Consider the following 21,060-nt stretch of genomic DNA (forward strand, 5'->3'; position numbering starts at 1 on the left):
GAAAAAACTTATAATTGGACAAAAGGCCATGATTTTGACATCAAAATAAGAGATTCTAGTATCTTGGGTGAGAGCTCTAAAGATCCAGGAGAAATTCAGTTAAAAGCAACTCCCTTGGGCACTCAAGAAATAGGACCCTTAGCTACTCTGCTTGTTTTTTTCAATGTTTGAACCCTGCATTGTAAATAATCTGGTATGTTTATTAGGAAAAAGATTAGTGCAGTGCAAGTGCTTACACTAAGATAATATTACCAAAGAGTAAATATGACTGAACATAGAATGAAAACTAAAACCCAGATAATTACAGACTAAGGTAACTACCCACGTACTCGCCCCAACTTTTGACCAGCATTTCAGCCTCTTTCAAACTGAGATATCAACGGCCCAGTCATCAGCATGAAGAAATTCCAGAAGATGGATCTTCGACCCACTGTCCCATTCTACAGGATGAAATGTGAGTCAAAGGGCAAAATTTTCTTAAAATAGAATCCTCACTCTACAGATGCTTCATGATTGAAGCAGTTACAAGAAGAAGGGGGAAATGAAAGAATCAGACTAACTTTGTAACCTATGTTTCTTTTAATTGCCTTATAACTTATATTTGCAAGTTTTAGGCCCCTGTTAATTAAAGCCTCTTAGTGCTTCTCCAGAGAACCGAGGAATGTAAAAGTTCCTGACATTAGCCATCCGTGAGGGCAGAGATAAGGAAGAGAACAAGCAGAGATCTCTACTAAATGGAGAAAAAAATCACCGGCTGGCGCCCGTGAGATGGGCTTTGTTTGGAAACTGGGCCAAATGGCCCCAATCCTTCTCCTGACCTTTGATCCAAAGCCTATAACCCCCACTCCTCAGAACAGACATGGGATGAGTTAATCACCCCCACACACACATTTAACTGTGGATGGCAGGAAATTCCAAACTGACTTGAAGATCAGATATTTACGACAGGGCTGACTAGACCTAAGGGTGACCAGAACTAACCAATTATTTTAAAAGTTAGACACTTCATCCAATCCTAACTTGCCAAAAAGTCAACCCCAGGAGATTCCCGCCTTGTGTCTTTTAAAAACCTAAGCTCTTTGTCTCCCGGTGCCACTCCTAGCTGACCAGCAGGGGTGAGCCCATTGTACAGTGGTTAAAAAGAGTCTCTTGCATTTTTGCATCGATGGATGATTAGTTTCCTGAGTTCTCTTCATACCTTCTTATATTTAGGCTCTTGCTGGGCCTAACAGTTCTAAGTGCCCCTGATCACAGCTCCTGGGAGGGTGAGACAGGAGATGATGAGTTCCAGGCCAGCCTGAGCTATAGGGTGAGACTTTGTCTTTTAAAAGCCAAAATAAATCATTTAACCCAACTAAACGAAGCTCAGACCCTGTGCATACTAATGAAACTACCATCAGGGCATATTTTTTACACCCAGCTTTGCTGATTTAAGCAGATATGACAAGAAACTTCCTGAGGTTTCATAGGTGGCCCAGCAGAGCTGCTGGCTACCCATCTTGCTGTGATTTTACAAAAACAATGGAGTGAAAAGAAGGCTCAGTTATTTGGCATGTTTGTGCCTGTGGACGTGTGTGCATGTTGGTGGCACAGGTATGGAACCCAGGGTCTCAAGCATGCTAAGCAAGCACTGTGTCATTGTGTAGATTGCCCAAATCTCTGGAGTTGCTTTCTAAGTACTCTTTCCTGAAAGAATCAGAGTCTGTGGATACATCATTCATTCAAGAACTAGAACAGGAAAAGGCAAAGATGAATCTGGAACATTGGTCCATGCCAGAAAGTTTTCAAAATATTTTCTGTGGGTCCTCAGGAGTAGACTTAGTGATCATGTGATCTACAGAATATCCTGCTAAGTAAGAGTGAACTGGGGAAGGAAGGCTTTCACAGTAGTTTACCATGCTTTTAGTGTCTAGTGTGGGTCTCCTCGGTGTGAAATCACTGGGGTGATGGCAGGAGGAAGGATGACAAAAAGGGGGTCGAATCAGAAGAGTGAGTGACCTGACGCCAGAGGAAGCTTGGCTGTGGGAGAGAAAGTGGAAATGAGGAGACAGCCTGGACTTGGGTGAAGAGACAGGTTGGGGAAGATGCAGAGAGCAGCAGGGAACAGCTGTGTGCTGACCCCTTCTCTTGCTCTTGGAGAGGACCATCATGCATAGGATCTGTTAGCAGTGGGGTCTCCTAGAGTTCGGAATGCCTGGGTCACAGCTGCTCATGGTGGACCAGTGACAAAGGATGGCTTGCTGTGTCTCCCACAGCACCGGCTCTGGGTTCTCTCAGGAACCTGGAGGAACTGCTTCTTCCCACTGGGGACGGGATTAACCAAGTGGCCAGACTGATTGTCCAGCAGTGTCTACAGCTTCAGCGTCTCCGAGTTCTTGCCTTTCACGACACCTTGGATGACGACAGTGTGCTGGAAATTGGTGAGTGTAAAAGCCACTAACATCACTGGAGCTGCCTGCTGCAAGTGTATACAAAAAGTGTGTGTAAACTGTCCAACATACTTCCTCATTTCGTCTGTCATGCTGCTGCTTCTCATGCCCTTTTGCAGATTTAGGTTCATCCTGGTCAGACTGGGAAGTTCATCAGTGTCCTTTGGGAGCTATAGAAGCTATTCAGTGTGTGTTGGGGAATGAACCCAGTGCGTTACTCATGTGTGTTGGGCCAGTGCTCTGCCACTGCACCACAGCCTAGTCGAGTCTTCTTTATGACACTTGGTGCTTCACAAACCTGACAGTATACTCTATTTATTGCTTGAGAGATTACAATATGTATAGGAAGTCTTCACCATAGGGCCGGACAAGCTTCTCCAGTTTACGGTCTTGGGGATTTTGTTTTCTAAGTTCAGTTAAACCAGAATTAGAACACAGACCAATGCCAGAAGCCCAGGCTCAATCCCCAAATAAAAAAATCGATTAATTGATCTCTGGCACCTGTCTAACTTCTTTATAGCTCCAGTTTGTTTTTATATCTTCAAGCTAGGTGCACAGCACATATCAAGTTGTAAGATCTTTCTGGTAGACCAATGCTCTTTACCTGTGGTGGCACTTCATGTCTCCTGCTCACTTCTTGTGTACTAAACACAGGCATCCAGAATAATTTTTATGTCTTTTTCCTGCCCTTTAATCTATGTAACAAAATTTAAGGTGAGTCTCTTCCACAGTTAATTAATAGATGAACCTTTTAATCTATAGTTATAGATTAATAGACTTGAAACTTAACCCCAGGAAGGAGATAACTTGGTAAAATTGCTTGTGTGACATATATGAAGCCCTAGGCTTGGCCCCTAGCACAACATACAAACAGGCATAGTGGTTATAAGGGCACACATCTATGATTCCAGAACTCAAAGGGTGGAGGCAAAAGGATCAAGGATAATCGTCATCCAGGTCATCATCCTTGGCCACATAGCAAACTAGGGGTCAGTATATGCTACAGAAAACCCTGTCTAAGACAAACAAAAAAACTCACAATCACCAGAATAATACCTGATACAGGCCTGAGTTTGCAGAGATGGCTCAGTCTGTAAAATGCATTCAGTTGATGCAGGAAGCTCTTTTAGTGTGATACGCAGCAAGCAACCCAAAGAGGGGGTGTGATGGAACTGAGGACAGAAGAATCAATGACACTTACTAGCCACACAATCCAGTGGAGTCTTCAGTCTCTGGGTTCAGTGAAAACTGGTCTCAGAAAGTAAGGTGTAGGGCAACTGAAAAGACATCCACCTAATCCATCAATTAACCTCTGGTCTCCACACACACCCCATATGTGCATAATACAACCCCCCCCCACACAGAGAAACAGAAAATTCTAAAACCTAATCCATTAATCTTTTTATTTCCATTTAATATACTATGTTATATTATGTTACTATAGTTGAATTGTCATCTTTTTTTTTTTGAGACAGTGTCTGCTGATTAATATTTCAATCTGGACTTTAATTCTCTTTTTAGTCCTCAATGGACCTGAACTTGTGATCCTCCTGTCTTCACCTCCTCAGAACTAAAATGACAGAGATGGTGTGTCAACCCTCTGTGTATTTTTATTTGATATTGGTTTCTTTATTTCTTTTATAGGATATGGGTGTTTTTTTTTCTCTGCTTTTTTGTTTCCTACATTTATTAGCTTATTAATTGCACATATTTTCTTCAGGGTGGTTTGATAATGTAAATGTAATTTGTATTTGCCTGATGTTATCATCTTGGAGGCTTACTGATGAATAATCTTACCCTTTCTTGCTTTTTCTGAACTCTGGCTGTCTGGTTCAACTCAGCTTTTCTGGCTTAAAACTCCTCTCTTAGCTGACTGCTTTAGTCTGTCTTCTCTCAGCTTCTCACTGAATTGCTGTACTTGGCTTCAAACTAACTCTGGCAATCTGTTCTAATCTTCTGGCTCCTTCTCATTCTCTGGCTTCAACTGCCTCTGTTGACCTGCACTGAACTGCATGAACTCAGGAACAAACTCAACTATACTACACTGCTTCCCTTCACCAGGGCCCTTTTCCTTCTGCCGGAAGGACTCTACGTGTTTCTTCTACTCTGGGTTACCTAGTCATGACATTTCTCCCATTTTAATGATGAGGAAATGGCTTTTGCCTTCATATTTGAAAAACTTTTCTAGTGCATTCTATTTTGGAATTACTTTCACTCAGGTTTCTGGCCTATGTACCATTTCTTTTGTTTAGTGTCAGTTCTCATGTTATGATGTCCTTTAGGGTGAGGTGTCTTTTCCCCTACTCAGAAGCTTTTAAGATCTTTATTTTTCAGACAGAGTCTCACTATGTAGCCCAGGCTGGCCTGATCCTGCTTTGGCATCCAGTGCACCAGGAATTAGAGGTGTTGCTTAGTCGAAGTCAACATAAACTCCATTTTGTCTTCCCATCTGTTGAAGCTCTAACCCCAAAGTGTCTGGATTTGGAAACAGGGGATTTGTCATGGCCACCACACCAACTAACACAGCAGCTGTGGACCACATGACTAGAAGTGATTACTCTACTTGGGGTTTGTAGAACTGATGGAGAATGTAGCTTGGTAGCTTTTTGTCAGTTTTAGGGCATTCTTGGTCAATACACTCTGCCCAGTTCTCCTTCACCAGTTGCTTCTGCATATGGCTGAAGAACTCGGCCTGATTTGGGGGTCAGAAAAGGTTTCTGGAAGTGAGATTACTGATAAGACTTTATAAAGATGGTGGACACACAGCTGGAAAATGAGACATTAGGGCATTTTGAATAATAAAATTACTTGTGTCCTAGAGCCTGGTCCATTTGAACAACTTTTAACAATAAGCACAAAAGTGTTTGGAGCAAGAGGCAGGAGTTAGCTCCTGAAAAAGAGAGCAGACAGGACAGGAAAGGTACTCCTGGAGTGGGCATCATGGATGCGTTGCAAACACTGGGTTTCATCTTGTCACTGCTCAGTACTGTTACTTTACAAACGATATTTAAAGTGGTGATTAAACCAGGTGTGTTGTCATGTGCCTGAAATCCCAGCTCTCCGAAGGCATAAGGAAGGCAGATCACTCTCTGTAAATTGAAGACCAGCCTCGTCTGTTCTGTGAGTTCCAGGCTGGCCAGAGCCACATAGTAAGAGCCTGTCTAAAAAAATTAATAAATAGAATAGAATAAAATAAAGGTAATTTAGCCAGGCATAGTGGTAGTACAGCCTTAGAATTGCAGCACTCACAGGCTGAGGAGGAGAATTAAGACATCAAGTTGGGGCTGGAGAGATAACTCCGAGATTAAGAGTGATTGCTCTATAACCATGAGAACCAGATTTAGGACTCTGGAGACTGCTGGTTTCTAGCCTAGTTGAGTAATTCTGATGTAAAGTTAACTTGTCTGCTGCGTACAAGCATAACATTGGGGGAAAGTTATAATCTCCTCCCCCTCACTCACTGCATCTGCTTTCCTTCATACCCAAGGAGTCTAATAAACAAGCAAACCAAAATTGTAAAATGAGGGGGCATTGAGTCTGTCTGACTTTGAAATAGTTTAAGCCAGTTCCATTAGTAGTAAGTAAAAAGCTACAATCTTTAGTTCCCTCCCCAAATGGACAAAGTTTTTGAATTTTATCTCTTACTTCTACCCCCTTGTCCCCGGTAGGGAATGATATAGCCTTGGACATCCTGGGTAAGGAAATGCTAGAGAATTCTCAGCCCTGTAAGCATGGCCTCAAAATAAACAGAACATTATAGTGACAGCTAGATCTTGGAAGGCTACGGCAGGGAAGCTGAAAACAATCCCAGCAGGAGAGGCAGAAGGTCGCTGGGCCTCAGCAGGGACTGCATCATCACCCACTGCAGCCTCCCATAAGTGTACGATCCTGGGAGGCACTAGAAGAAGGAAGGTTAACTGAAGACCAGGCTCTGGGATTCAACCTTTACCCACAATGGAGTGAATTTCTCCAGCAGTGCAACTGTTCTGGAGTCACCTACACTCCTGAAAGCAAACTCAATAAACCCACTGGTTCACCAACTTAGACATTGATCGAACATTTTCTTTGCTCTGTCATCCATGTCAGTTGAGTAAATGCAAGGCTCAGGTATAGGGACAGACCTCTGCCTCAAGGGAAATGATGTCATATGATAAAGACAACCGATGCCTTCTTCTGGCTTTCGCAGGCATCATGCCTACCTATACAGTGTTTATATTACATGTACACATAAGACTTTGTCTCAAAAACAAAGAGGGAGGGTAGTAATTTATGATTTTCTTAAGAGTTTCATTTCTCTCCCCTTCAGAGGAAATCTGGGCAGCATTAGCTTGGATGGCTTTTTTCTTTCTCTGTTTTTTTTTTTTTTGTTGTTGTTGTTGTTTTGTTTTGTTTTTTGTGTTTTCCAAGACAGGGTTTCTCTGTGTAGCCTTGGCTCTCCTGGACTCACTTTGTAGACCAGGTTGGTCTCGAACTCACAGTGATCTGCCTGCCCCTGCCTTCCAGAGCATGGGGAATACATGCATGTGCTGCTGGGCCCAGCTTTGTATAGCCTTGCTCATCTCTGTTTATTATAAATCAATATTTTGCCTCACTCCTTTCTCTTACATTAGGTCTCAGACCCAGAATCTTACATTTTGAAGCAATAACCTCTGACCTTCTCCCTCTTGAGAAAAGTCCATCATTCAAAGCAATGAGAAATATCCCAACTATCACTGAACAGCCCAACTTAGGGCACAGATGACACATGAGGGCTTCTGTCTTTAAAGTCAAGCTATAGCATGATTCTTGGTGAAATCAAACCTAACACTTGCCCAAATTATGGGACACGGTTGTGACAATTAAAACTGAAGCAAAATACACTGCTAGCAAAAACCCCACTTCCAGTCATAGACTTGGGTTGAGAACTTACTCTGGCCCGCCCCAATTTCCTCCAGAGCTCAAAGGAACCAGGAACTCATTTGGGCACACTAGAGCACAGACACAGGGAAAAGACAAGCTTTTTGGAATAGCACCTACCCTTCTCTGCAAAAGGGGAGACACAATTTCTCAGCCCCTTGTACTATAACCTCTTCCTATGTGCCCCGCCTTGGTGTATGTTCTCCTTTGAGACCAGAATAGAAATCCTCATTGCCCAGACAGCTAAAATGTTCTGTTCTCAACTTCTGGTTTCTTCTTCTTCCTTGCAGTTTGGCCAGGTGGTTCCCTATCAACTAGGCAGCTGTTCAGGGCTTTCAAAGAAATATCTTTAAAACACATTTAAAGCCAAGCATTGTGGTATTTCCTTTAATCCCAGCTGTCAAAATGCAGAAGAAGGCAGATGTGAGTTCTAGACTGGTCTCAGCTAAATAAGTGAGTTCTAGGACACCCAGGGCTGTGTAGTGGGACCTAGTCTTGGAAAAAAATATGATTAGCAATTTTCATTGGTGGTAGGTGTGAGATTAGTTACAAATAACTTTGTAAGCTTTACTCAAGTCTTCATAACATTGTGTCTTCATGAATATTTTTGTCTGCTTTCTTTCCAGCCAAGGGAGCAACCAGCAGAGGCTTCCAAAACCTTGAGAACTTAGACCTTTCAATGAATCACAAAATTACAGAGGAAGGATATAGACACTTCTTTCAAGCCCTCAACAACCTGCCAAACTTGCAAGAGCTGAACATTTCCAGGCATATCCCAGAACGAATCCAAGTGCAGGCCACCACTATCAAGGCGCTGTGTCAGTGTGTGATGAGACTGCCCAGACTCACCAGGCTCAGGATGCTCAGCTGGCTCCTGGATGAAGAGGACATGAAAGTGATGAATGCTATGAAAGAAAGACACCCTCAGTGCAAATGCTTGATTATTCACTGGAAATGGATAGTACCATTCTGTCCTGTCATTCAGAAGTGAAGGATGCAGCTGAAGGCTACCGACAGTTCTACAAACCCAGTATTCGAATACATTTTACTTTAACTGACTATGGGGTAATCCCAGCATTTAGGAGACTGAGGCAGGGAGATCAAGAGGTTGAGTTCACCCTGGGTTACATAACTAGTCCTTACTTTAGACCTAAATCAAAATCAAACTGTTTAATAACTATTGCATATACAAGAATGGCCAGGCTGATAACTGTTTGAACGCCTGCATGCCTACATTGAGCTATGATGAACAGTGCCTTGGCAGTCCTTACATAATCATGTTTAAAGATTAGAGCTTCAGTTACGTTCATACAGAAAACCCTCTATTTCCAAGGTCAACTGGAAGGGAGGGGCTGGGGAAAGAACACTGATCTGTGTAAAAAGCACAGCATGGGAGGAGTATTTGATGGAGGTTAGAAACAGTTTTAGTATTGAATTAGTCCCACACATGATGAAGCATGAGTCAACTTCATACCGGAGCCAGCCTGGCAGAGTCGAACGGTTCTTGAGTTGGGTGTGAGGATTAAAATTAATAAAATAAACACACAGCACACAGGAAACTTTTTAAAGGTCCAGACTCGACAGCTTTTGCAATAGGCAGACTGCTGCAGCAAGCAGTGCCAGCAGCCAGTCTCAAGTCTCTGCCTGCCTTCTGACCACTTTATTTTTTGAGTACTTTTAGCCAGTAAAACATCTCAGAACAATAGGTTAATTTGCACAAGGAGCCTGAGGAAGAGGTGTCCCTTACAAGCTATCCCACCTGTTGTCACAAAATAAAGGAGATGGACTTGCAAGTTCTCCTCTGCCATTAGTAAAGGCCTCCAAAAAGCCATCTCTCCGCTGAGATTAAAATATCAAAGCAGGCCACTGAGAAACTGCTCCCTACAACTTCACCACAGGATGCAGCTGCCTCTTTCCAGGAGATGCTCTAGTCTTTGCAGGGCTTTTGTGTGTTCACCAGCCTTGGTGTGGCCATGCTAGCTTATGCCATCTCTCATTTGACAACACGAGGGAAAATACGGGCTTAGAGATGCTTTTGTTCTAGAGGCTCTGGGGAGTTACATATGTTATGATAGCTTTATAACTTTTCTGGAAATCTACTCTGTTCAGGGTATAATCTCTTCAGGTTTTAATTTTATACCCTGAATTTCTGGGTATTTTAAACTTGATTGTGATAATTATTTGTCATTTCATAACTTTTGCCTCTCTAGAGGCAGTGGACCTGGAAGAATAGAACCAATAAATAAGGTAGATTAAAGTCTCATGCACTGGCCAATTTTACTCAGAGCATCAGACAATTTATACTCTGATAGACAAGAAAAAAAATACTGAGTAAAGTTCTCATGAGTGTAAGCTGTATATAATCATAAGGACAAGCTGTATTGTAGTAAGAACATATTTCTGTGAACAGCAGTTCTCAGCCTGTGGGTACTGACCCCTTGGAGGTCAAACAACCTCTTCACAGAAGTTACTCAAGACCATCAGAAAACATAAATATTTATGATTCATAACAGTAACAAAATTATAGTTATGAAGTAGCAATAAAAATGATTTTATTGTTGGGGTCACCACAACATGAGGAACTGTACTGAAGGGTCACAGCACTGGGAAGGTTGAGAACTGCTGGTAGAGAGGCATACAAAGGATACTTAAAACATGTAATAGAATAGCAGCAAACAATGCGTAATCTGATGGAAACCCACTCCTATTCACTACATCTGGGAGAGGCACAAAAACACATTCCAAGAACAATTCCATCTTTTGAAGACACTGACGTCACAAGACACTTGTTTTTTTGGAGTGTTCTCATAAGCACTCAAGAATTCTCACACGACTCCCGTCCTTAGACCATATTCCAACACATAATGTATATAAAAACACCTATACACCTTAAATATATATGCTTTTTTACTTTTGCGTTATGAAATAAAGCTTTGGAAGGTTGAACATAAAAAGTAATTAGCATTGGTTATCTCTGAGGACTGAGGAAGGTGGCATTCTTGATTATTATTTTTCTCCTTTTTGTATTTTTTTGTTTGTTTTATAATTGCTTGTTACTTTAATACTTAAAGTAAAACTTTAGGGTTGGAGTGTAGTGCCTACAGAGTATTCTTGAGACCCTAAGCACAATCTCCAGAACTGCCAAAGAGAACATAAGAAAATAACTATAAAACTTAAGTTAGGGCTGGAGGCTCAGCAGTTAGGAGCATTGGCTGATCTTCCAGAAAACTCAGGTTCAATTCTCAGCAGTCTCATGGAGGCTCCACATTGATGTACATACATAATTTTTATAATTAAATAAAGTATCTTGTCATCAAATCAATAGCATACCCTCCCTCTGGGGGAATCTGATCTCTCTGCTTATCTGATATGTCAAGACTTTTGTAATCAGAAAGGTTTTACATGTTATATCAGAGTCACTGAAGACCGAAATTACCACAGGGAAGTCTGAGGAAAGTGCGATGCAGTCGTGAGCTCTGAGGACTGGGATGAACAGAAACTGGCTTGAAAGGAGTAACTCTGACCACACTCAAGGTCTTCACCCTCGGCTGAGAAACCCTGGTGTTTAGAGCAATGCCTTGCAGGACAAAGCCATGACACCAGAGCTTGCTGGGACCCCGGAGCTGCAGCCTGGGATCTGCTGGGCTGTATTTGGTGCAAGAGGCCTCAGAATGCGCAGCCAGCACTTGTGCTGCCCCGGATGTCTGCGGATGGAGCCGGCACAGGGAAGACGGAGCAGGTGTTTTCTGAGGCCAGTGAGGAACCCCGTCAGTAGCTCAGCTGCTGGTAACAGGGCGCTTAAGATGCGGACTGCAACGCAGTCCCTGAAGGTACTACTCTAAGAAAGTCCTCCCTACCTCTCCAGAACCAGCAGAAGCCCTGGCTCCCTCGGTGTCTCAGCAGCGCCCTCTGCTGACAACACTGCATGCAGCTTTGACGGGACCAGTGTCCAGATCAGGAAGCCTGTAATGCCTGAATGCTGAATTGGGAAATAGGCAATGACGTGGTAACTGCTTGAACTCATTATATGTAGTAGCACAGATGGGGAAAACCTGGGTAAGCTGTGTGTACAGTAGCACACGAGTGTAACGCAGCTACTCTGTAGGCTAAGGCAGAAGTTTCAGGCCAGCCTGGGCGATCTAGAGAGACACTGTCTCAAAACAAAATTGAGGAAGTGCTAGGGATGCTGCTCTGTGGTCTGGCGTTCCTAAGGCCCATAGTACTGCAAAGTCAAAAGAAACAGGGGCTAGGAAGATGGTTCTTGCAGAGGACCCAGGCTCAATTTCCAGGACCCGCATGACAGCTCACAATCATCTGTAACTCCAGTTCCAGGGCATCCAATGTTCTTTCCTGGCCTCTCTGAATACCAAGCAAACACATGCACATGGTACACACACACACACACACACACACACACACAGAAAAAACACCCATAGCCATAAAACAAAAACAAAAGTCTTTAAAGAAAGAGTTCTAATAAGAATTCAGTGGTTCTGGTTTATTCCTCAGCACTTACAAGGAAAGAAAAAAGCTACTGAAATGTGTGTTTCTGATCACATAATCCATATACTAGCTCCCTGAACACATCCAATGGGCTGCCTTTCTGAACACTGTATCTTCTTAGAACATCTGCTTTATTTTTAAGTTAATAAAAAAAAAAACAGGAAATCAATTTTACATCAAAGCATAGTATACATCAAGCACAAGTGAAACAAGTAACAAGAAATAACTGTGAAGTCATGAAAATAGATATTAAATATTTTATTAAGCACCAAAGAAAACAAGTCTAGAAAACAGCTTTCTCTGGAAGGGTACTTCACAAGCAGTGGTGGGTTTTTGTTTTTGTTTGTTTGTTTGTGTTTTTCATGCTATCTACTTTATTTGGGTTCTTATACCTCTATCTTCCTTCAAACTCCCCAGCACTAGGTAAGAGAGAAATATTAGGGGGGAAAGAGGAGGCAGATCTCTTTAGACTTAGCTTGTTGGGGCAAGTCCAATCTCCGTAGTCAGAATATCCAGGAGTCCAGCAAATGCATCAGCAGGACAAACCAGGAGCAGCAGTGGGCAGCAGCTGCCCACTTCTTTCTCAAAGCCCCATCCTTCTCTGGGCTCTGATATTAATACCCTCTCAGAGTCCTCAGAATTAAACTATCTGCAGCTGGCAAAGATGACACCCTTCTTAGAGCATGAGACAATCATAGTTAACAGCTATGGACAAACTAAAGCAGCCTGGTATCCCACACCTGGGGTAAAACAAAATCATGTTTATATAACTGAGTTTTGAAAGAAACCAAAACTTCCACTACAATTATGTCCTCTCCCCCAAGATTTTACCTCCCAGTCCACCACAACAGCTGTTTTAGCATCACAGAGACCTCCACACTGATACATTCAGTGAGTGCATTGCAGTCCGCATCTTACTTGTCCTGTTACTAGCAGCTGAGCTACTATTGGGGTTCCTCACTGACCTCAGGAAGCACCTGCTCCACCTTCCCTGAGGCATCACTCCTGCTTTCCTCCTCAGAGAGCTGCAGCTGAGCCCTCTGCTGTTTCCCCTCTCTGACCACAGGGGACGTGGGGGTCTGAGTTCTTCTGACTTTGTCTCTGTTAAGTGCACTTCCTGGACTACCTCATCCAGCTGAATGGCTTTGAGTTCCAGGTCTACACTGTCTCCTCCATCTCCAGCTCTAGCCCGAGACTCTATTGATATAACTCCAAAACGCACTGAAATATCATATCTCCAAAGCTAACTCCCCTTCACCAAAGTACTCTTATTGCACATTTTCATCTCTTAAAACTCCCGCTTTATTTCTCCACTTGCTTTGTGAAACCCACGAAGTTATCCTTAGCTCTTCTCTTACACCACATATAATCTGACAAATCCTGACAATTCACTTACAAAATACTGTGGGTTCCACATGAGTAGCCCACTTCCGTGAAGTCTGTGGTGCATCATCATGCAGCCAGAGGTTCCTCGTGGAGGTCAGATCATGCACTGCCTCTGACTCACTCTTCTCCACGGGGCTCACAGTTCAAGGAAAATGCTGTGGAACTGTCTACACAATAGCCTGACCCTTGTGCCCTGCTTATTCCCATCTCCTTAATCTCGCCTTCCTTCCACTCCTTACTGGTCCTTGAATATTCCACACACATTCTTATTTTTTTGAGACAGGGTTTTTCTGTGTAGCCCTGGCTGGCCTGGAACCTGATCCATAGACCAGGCTGGCCTCGAACTCACAGAGATCTGCCTGCCTCTGCCTCCCCAGTGCTGGGACTCAAGGTATGTGCATTTTTTATACAAGGGCCTTTGCCGTTTGTTGTCTTTTTCTTTTCCTGGGATGTTCTCTCATGCCATGGGTTAGAAACGTTTTGAGTATTCCTCAAATGTTCATGTGTTAAAATGCAACCCCCCACTGTGAACTACTCGGAGTGGGAACTTAACCTACTGTGTTTGCAGCTGGAGGTATTTAGGTATTGAAGTTATTTAGGATAAAGTCATAAAGATGACACTCCAGCGGTTGGGAGCACTAGCTGCTCCTTCGGAGGACTGCGGTTCATTCCCAGTTGGTGGCTCGCAACTATCTGTAACTCCTGTTCCAGGGAATCTGACACCCTCACACAGGCAGACATGCAGGTAAAACACTGATGCACATGAAATATAAACAAATGAAAACATATGAAGCTCCCGCTGAATCCTGGTGGTTTTCTGAGAATCCAAATATGAACACATACACACAATATATGCACTAGTCATGCTCGTTGCTTATTGCAATATTATGCCTGACTCAAGCTCAGCACACTAAACAAAATCATCACCCCTGAAGCTCCAGAATTGTGAGCCAAAACAAATCTTTCTAACTACTCCTCAATAGGCTTCTTTCCACTTTGTGAGAGGCAAGACCGCACATGTACATATGGGCACACATATGGCCATTTCCATGTGCCCTTTGTCTTTGTCCTGTATTACTCGCTCGAGACCCTGGGTGTGGAGTTAGGCTGATGGCCAGTACACTGGTGATCCTCCTGCCGTTACCTAACCATTATCCATGCTTTTACTCACCCGAGCATCTCCACTGCCTTGCTCTCTCTGCTTTACTGTATGAGATGTGATCTCACTATGTTGGCCAGGCTGGTCCCAAACGATAAATTCTACCTCAGCTTTCCAAGTAGCTGGAACTACATTACACCAACATTCAATGCATCCTTCACCAAGAGCAACTCCCAGCATTTAAACAATGTTGAGTATTTGCTTGAATAAATGACCTCAGTTCAAATAAATGTATTAGGTGCTAAAGGGAGTTAAAATTAGTGTTAATATCCAATGTCTGGTTAGGTTTAATGGAAATGTTAATAATTAAATTTAAACTCCCAATTAACTAATTTATGCTGAATCTATAATAGATAGTAGTTAAGAAAGGTAATGTTCTCTTCTACAACCTCAAGTCACAGAACATATTTTGCAAAGCTACTTACTAGGTATTGACAATTCATTAATTTAATCATGCTGACTTGACAGCTAACATGCTAGGCACAGAAGGAGCTTAGTTAATTTAGTGTACCTAGCCAAGACTTAGCAAAGGATAGCATTTGCCATATTCTGTTTTTAAAGTAGTGGAGATCACATGCAGTACCTTGCATGTGTGCTCTACCAATGGCCTCTATCTTCAGCATACAATGCTGATCATATTTAACCTCCAAAAGTGAGTAAACCAGGGAGAAGCCTGAGTGCTTAAACATTAATCCTTACCATAAGAATATAATGGAGGTGGTACCTGGAACAGCAAGGCCATGATGGGAAGAGAATGGCATGAGCAACTGGGTCAGGAAGTAGACATGATTAAGGAACATCATGGAGAGAGAGGGACACTAGAAGGACAGACAGAGAAAGGGAGGTGCAGAGAGAACAGCATGGCTTCTACAAGACAGAACTCAGTTAGGGTGTGGTAACACCTGCCTGGGAAGCCAGCGTTTGGGAGGCTTGTGAATCACAAGCAAGCCAGGCTGAAAACAAGACTGTTTCAATGAAGAACAGAGCTGGCAAGGTGGCTCAGCAGGTAAGGGTGCCTGTGTTGTAGTAACTAAAATGGGGTTTGGGCCACATGATGTTTATTATTAGCCCTATAATTATTGAGGCAGTATTATTTAACCCACTACCACAATTAATAAGACACAGGCACCTGTCAGATTTTATAATTTCCTCACATTGGGCCAGGCAGATATTTCACCTACGCTGTCTCAATATCCTCACCATCCACTTCCCAGCCCCCATCAAATGCCATCTGCCTTAACCATTCCTATCTGAGCTACCTTTCACCCATAATCTTATAAATACTTGGCTTATATTTTTGATCTTGGTGTTTTCTCCATCTGACCATCCTTGGAGTTCTTCCTACTGGCCGACATGGTTCCTTCTCCACCCCAGCCCATACTGGTATGCTCCTTCCTCCTCTATTCCTGTCTTTCTGTGTTCTTCCCATGATTTTCCTCTTCCCAAAGCCTGGGAACCTTAGCTACACCTACCCCATTCTGCCCTGTCCAGGTTTTAGGCCTTTAATCAACCAATCAGGTATAATGTCTTAGGCAGCTTTACACAACAAGGATACGTTTATCCAGATCTTGAGGGCCAGTAATTAGCATCAAAACACAAGCATCAGACCAACCTCCAACACACCAGGCACCAGATGACCTCAGTTTAATCCCTAGCACCTACATAGAAAAAGAAAAGACTTCACAAGTAGTTAGTACTCTGACCTTATATTTGGGCCACAGAAAACACACACACACACACACACACACACACACACACACACAACCAGAACACACCATGGTTCCTGCCTGTTCAGGATAGCCCCTGCAACTTGAGTTAGCTTTTGTCCCCCTATCTTGGATTGCCAATTTGTTTTACTTTCTGCAATTACCTTTTACCCAAGTAATAAGTCTGGATAGTTTTCTTTCTGTATCTTTAAATAAAATCAATTTCACTGTATATATCCTAAAGGAAAATAGTTATAAGGTCAAGACTTTTTAAAAAAGGACTTTTATTTGTTTTTAAAGGCATTAATAAAAATCTTGACACACTAGGAAAGTTACAGTCTACAGCTGTGCTCAGACAGTTTTGGCAGACTGGCTTCCATGCATTACATCTCCCTGTTCAATCCTCAATCCATTTATGCTCTAAACACGCTCCACTGGTGATTCAGGCCTGGACCCCAGGATGGAAAAATGCTGATGACATCACTCAAACAAGAGTCCACAAAGATGATGGTGACACTTCTGTTCTTATGGACCAGGGACACCAATGTACCATCTCCTAGGGAGAGAGCTGAACCTGAATTTCAAAGAAAAGTCTAATCAGTTATAAAATACAGAAAAAGAAACTGTATGGGCACTTATGTATACAAGTGGGGAAGTCAGAGACAACTAGTAAGAGCTCATTCTTTTCTTCCACCCTGGGGACTGAATTCAGACCATCAGGCCTTTGGCCTCCAAAACAATCTTGTCAGTCCCAGATCATATTTTTAAAAAGAAGGCAAAGAATAAAATATGCTAATGTAAACATAATATTGGTTTAAAAATTAAGAAGTACTATATTTGATCTTTCCTACTAGAATTTAAACATACTACAAATTATCAAATCTTTTTTATTTTTCCTCATTAAAAAGTAGTGACTGAGCCAGGCATGATGGCACAGGCCTTTAATCCCAGCACTTGGGAGACAGAGGCAGGCAGATCTCTGTGAGTTTGAGGCTAGCCTGGCCAACAAAGTGAGTTCCAGGACAGCCAAGGCTACACAGAGAAACCCTGTGTCATAAAACCAGAAAAAAAATGAAAACAAAAAAACAAGCAAACAAACTAAAAACTGCAACAGCATAATGAGTATTTTTTCTTCTTTTAATATCAGCTTCAACTGACACATTTTGTGGTTAATCTTGGCAGTTTTCTTGAAGTGTGAGATCAATGAATAACAATTCTCAGTGATGTTAAAAATAGCATAAAAGCTTTAGGTAATACTTGTAGAACTGTCTTTTTTTTTTTTCCAAACCATGTTTTTGTCAGAGTAAATGAAAGTGCATGAAAATGATGAATTTTGTAATTTAAGTTACTTCTGATTTAATATATATGTATTTTTTTAACTCTTCATTAATTATACTTTATTTAGTTTGTATCCCCCCTGTGGTTCCCTCCCTCCTCCCATCGCAATCCCTCCTTTCTTCCCCTTCTGCACGCATGCCCTTTCCCAAGTCCACTGATAGGGGAGGTCTTCCTCTCCTTCCTTCTGATCCTAGTCAATTAGGTCTCATGAGGAGTGGCTGCATTGTCTTCTTCTGTGGCCTGGTAAGGCTGCTCCCCACTCAGGGAGAGGTAATTAAAGAGCAGGCCAACCATTTCATGTCAGAGACAGTCCCTGTTCCTATTACTATGGAACCCACTTGGATACTGAACTGCCATGGGCTACATCTGTGCAGGGGTTCTAGGTTATCTCCATGCATGGTCCTTGATAGGAGTATCAGTCTCAGGAAAGACTCCTGTGCTCAGATTTTCTGGTGAATATTATTTTATGAATATTTATTTCCATGTAGTAAAGCTAGAAATAAGTTACTTGGATTATAATGTTAAGTGTCTCTAAAGTTAAAAATGAATTAAAATGTTTAGGGCCTCCAGAAAGTTACAAGAATTATATATATATAAACAGCTACCATTTCCAGGGTCATGCCTTTTTCTTGCAGGATAATTGATTACACTGTGAACCCCGAAATTCTGTTATTTACAAAAAAACCTGTTTTTAGTGGTGTGGTGTGGCTTAGCCTTGCCACATACCTTTAATCCAAGAGCTTTCTGCTTGAACACTGTGAACAGAATTAAATAAGGTCAACCACAGTAAAGAGGCAGAGCAAGCAACCAGTTGATAGGAAGTGATTATAGGATTATTAAGAAAAAAACCCTGAGAGTAAGAGGTAGTCAGGTGGATGGATAGAGACGCACAGGAAGTAGAAGGGAAGGACATTTAGTTTAAAGAAGGTTGTTTGAGACCCTTGAGAGATGTCTGCTTAGAAGGAAAATCAGCTGGGTGTTTTCTCTTTCTGATCTAGCAGACTTTCACCACAACATCTAGCTCCCAAGCTTTCATTGGTAAGACCAAACGATGGAGATTTTGTTAAAAACACCTGTTGGGAGGTTGAGGCAGGCGAATCTCTGGGAGTTCAAGGTGTACAAATCCAGTTCCAGGACAACCACAGCTACACACAGAGAAACACTGTCTCAAAGAACAAAAAACAAAAACAAAGAAGGACAAACAAACTGAAACAAAAAACAAAAATAAAACAAAACCTACCTGTCTTCTTTCTGCCATGATGATCATGGACTAATCCTCTAAAATGGTAAGCAAGCCCCCAATTTAATGGTTTCTTTTATGAATTGCCTTGGTCATGGTGTGTCTTCCCAGCAATAGAACAGTAACTAAGACAGCAGATAATACAGTCTACTGCACACTGCATTACTTATCAAAAGAGCAGGTGGGTCTGGAGAGATGGCTCAGTGGTTAACAGCGTTTACTCTTATTCTTGGAAGACCCAGGCAAGTTATAACCACCCATTTAGAACAAGTTTCATGGGATCCAACGCCCTCTTCTAGCCTCAAGGGCACCAGCCATGCACATGGAACATAAACATACATGTACACAAAACCTCCACACACACAAAAAGTTTAACCTAAAAAGTACATGTGGATCTGGTGGCAGAATATTTGCTTACTACTTTTGTGTGAGGACCTCACTTTAATCCCTATCACACCCCTCACCCAACACGCACACACAAGCACCCAAGCCTGACTGGGCAATGATACTGCAATTATCTTCACACTCTACATCAGATGGTAAGCCAAGTACAGTGGTGCAAAGTATAATCCTTGCACTATGGATACTGAGGCAGGCAGCTTGGAGTTCAAGGCCAGCCTAAGGGTCTTTGTTTTGCCAACATAACCAAATCATTCAGCAAGTATTTGGAAGATGTCACTTTGACCCAATGAGAATTTGATCATGTGGGGATAATTCAATATTTAATCTAATTTTTGGCAGACTTTAGTGGGGCTGGAGAGGACACAGCAGTTAAGAGCACTCGCTGTTCCTCTAGACTATGAGTTCCATTCCAGCACTATGACAAGCAGCTGACAACCACATGTAACTCAAGTTCCAGGGGATTCAACACCCACTTCTGTCGGCATGAACCAACCTCGCCCCCAACACACAGGGACACACGCACATGCGCAAATCCAAAAAAACCCAAGAAAACAAAAAACAAAAACTTTTCCTATAGTTTACATAAACATTAATTTGTAAATGTTCAAAACTCATTTCCCACAAACTTTAAGAGTTATACAAGAAAATAACAGACTTACTGCTTAATTTGTGGGTGAGCTCTTTCCTTCCTTTTTATTTTGTCTAAAACCCTGTAAAGAATGCAAATAAAAAGTTAAAAGAACAGGGAACACACTAGATAAATGTGTGCATAAACATTTCAGGCCAAGTTTGATGCCCAGCCTGGTGATGCAGCTTTTCGAGCCAGCATCAGGAGGCTGAGGAAGTAGGACTGGGAGTTCAAAGTCATCTTCAGCTACACAGTGAGTCCAAAGCCAGCCTGTGCTACAGTAAACCCTGCCTCATGTAGGGAGTGGTAGCCCATGCCTTTAATTCCAGCACCAGGAGATAGAAGCAGGCAGATCTCTGTGAGTCCAAGGCTAGCCTGGTCTCTCTTTAAAAAAAAAAAAAAAAAAAAAAAAAAAACAGAACAGAATGAAGCAAAAAAATAACCCTTAAGCTCAACTTACTGATGTATGCCTAATGAGCCAGTGCTTAGTAGACAAACCAAGGGGACTTTGATTTGAAAGCCAGTCTGGTCTAGTACAAAGCTGTGCTATACAGAAAGACACTATGCAAAAACAAACAAACAACAACAAAAACCCAGGAGACTGGGAACAGTTTGGTGCTAGAAATATAGCATATTCATAGCAACATATTTTTTAAATTTAAAAAAATTTTATTTTATATGAATGGGTATTTTGCTTGCATACACAGAGTACCTGTACAGGCTAGAAGAGGACATGAGATCTAGCAAAACTTGATTTATACACATTAGGAGCAGCCATGTGGGTACCAGGAATCAAATTGGGTCTTCTAGAAAAGCAGCCAATGCTCTTGATTGCAATGACATCTCTCTATCCCAGAAACATTTTTACAGCCCCAATTGACAAGATAAATAGTCATTAATAGTAGACTGGAGTAGCCAGGTGTGGTGGCACATGCCTTTACTCAGGGAGGCAGAGGCTGGTGGATCACTGTGAGTTTGAGGTCTTCAAAGACCAGGACAGCCAAGGCTAGAAAGAGAAACTGTCTCAAAAACAAAACAAAAACCAAGACAAAACAACAACAACAAATGTTGTTGTTGTAGAATGGATAACAGATCACTTATGTATTTATATACAATGGAAGGCAAGAGCTACACCTACACACAAGATTTAAACACTGAACTGCAAAAAATGGCCAGGCTGGGGTACAGCTCAGTGGTAGAGCTTGGGAAGCATGCGCAAGGCCAAGGATGAGATACCAATACCCACAGATAAACCACGTCTTGAAAAAACACAAACAAACAAACAACAAAACCAGACCTTTGAAATTAACTACAATCATATTCAGGAGGGCTGATGAAACATGTCAATTTTTAAACTTTAAGGTAGTCTTAAA

General features: G+C 42.1%; 1 pseudogene; it reads left to right on the plus strand.

Moving 5' to 3' along the window:
• The window catches only part of LOC132654905 (baculoviral IAP repeat-containing protein 1b-like), a 45,545-nt pseudogene extending 37,229 nt beyond the window's left edge, over positions 1-8,316 (plus strand).
• The last annotated feature ends 12,744 nt before the right edge of the window (positions 8,317-21,060 follow it).

The sequence above is a fragment of the Meriones unguiculatus genome, chromosome 6 (assembly GCF_030254825.1).
Source record: "Meriones unguiculatus strain TT.TT164.6M chromosome 6, Bangor_MerUng_6.1, whole genome shotgun sequence".
In the NCBI taxonomy this organism is placed as follows: domain Eukaryota; kingdom Metazoa; phylum Chordata; class Mammalia; order Rodentia; family Muridae; genus Meriones; species Meriones unguiculatus.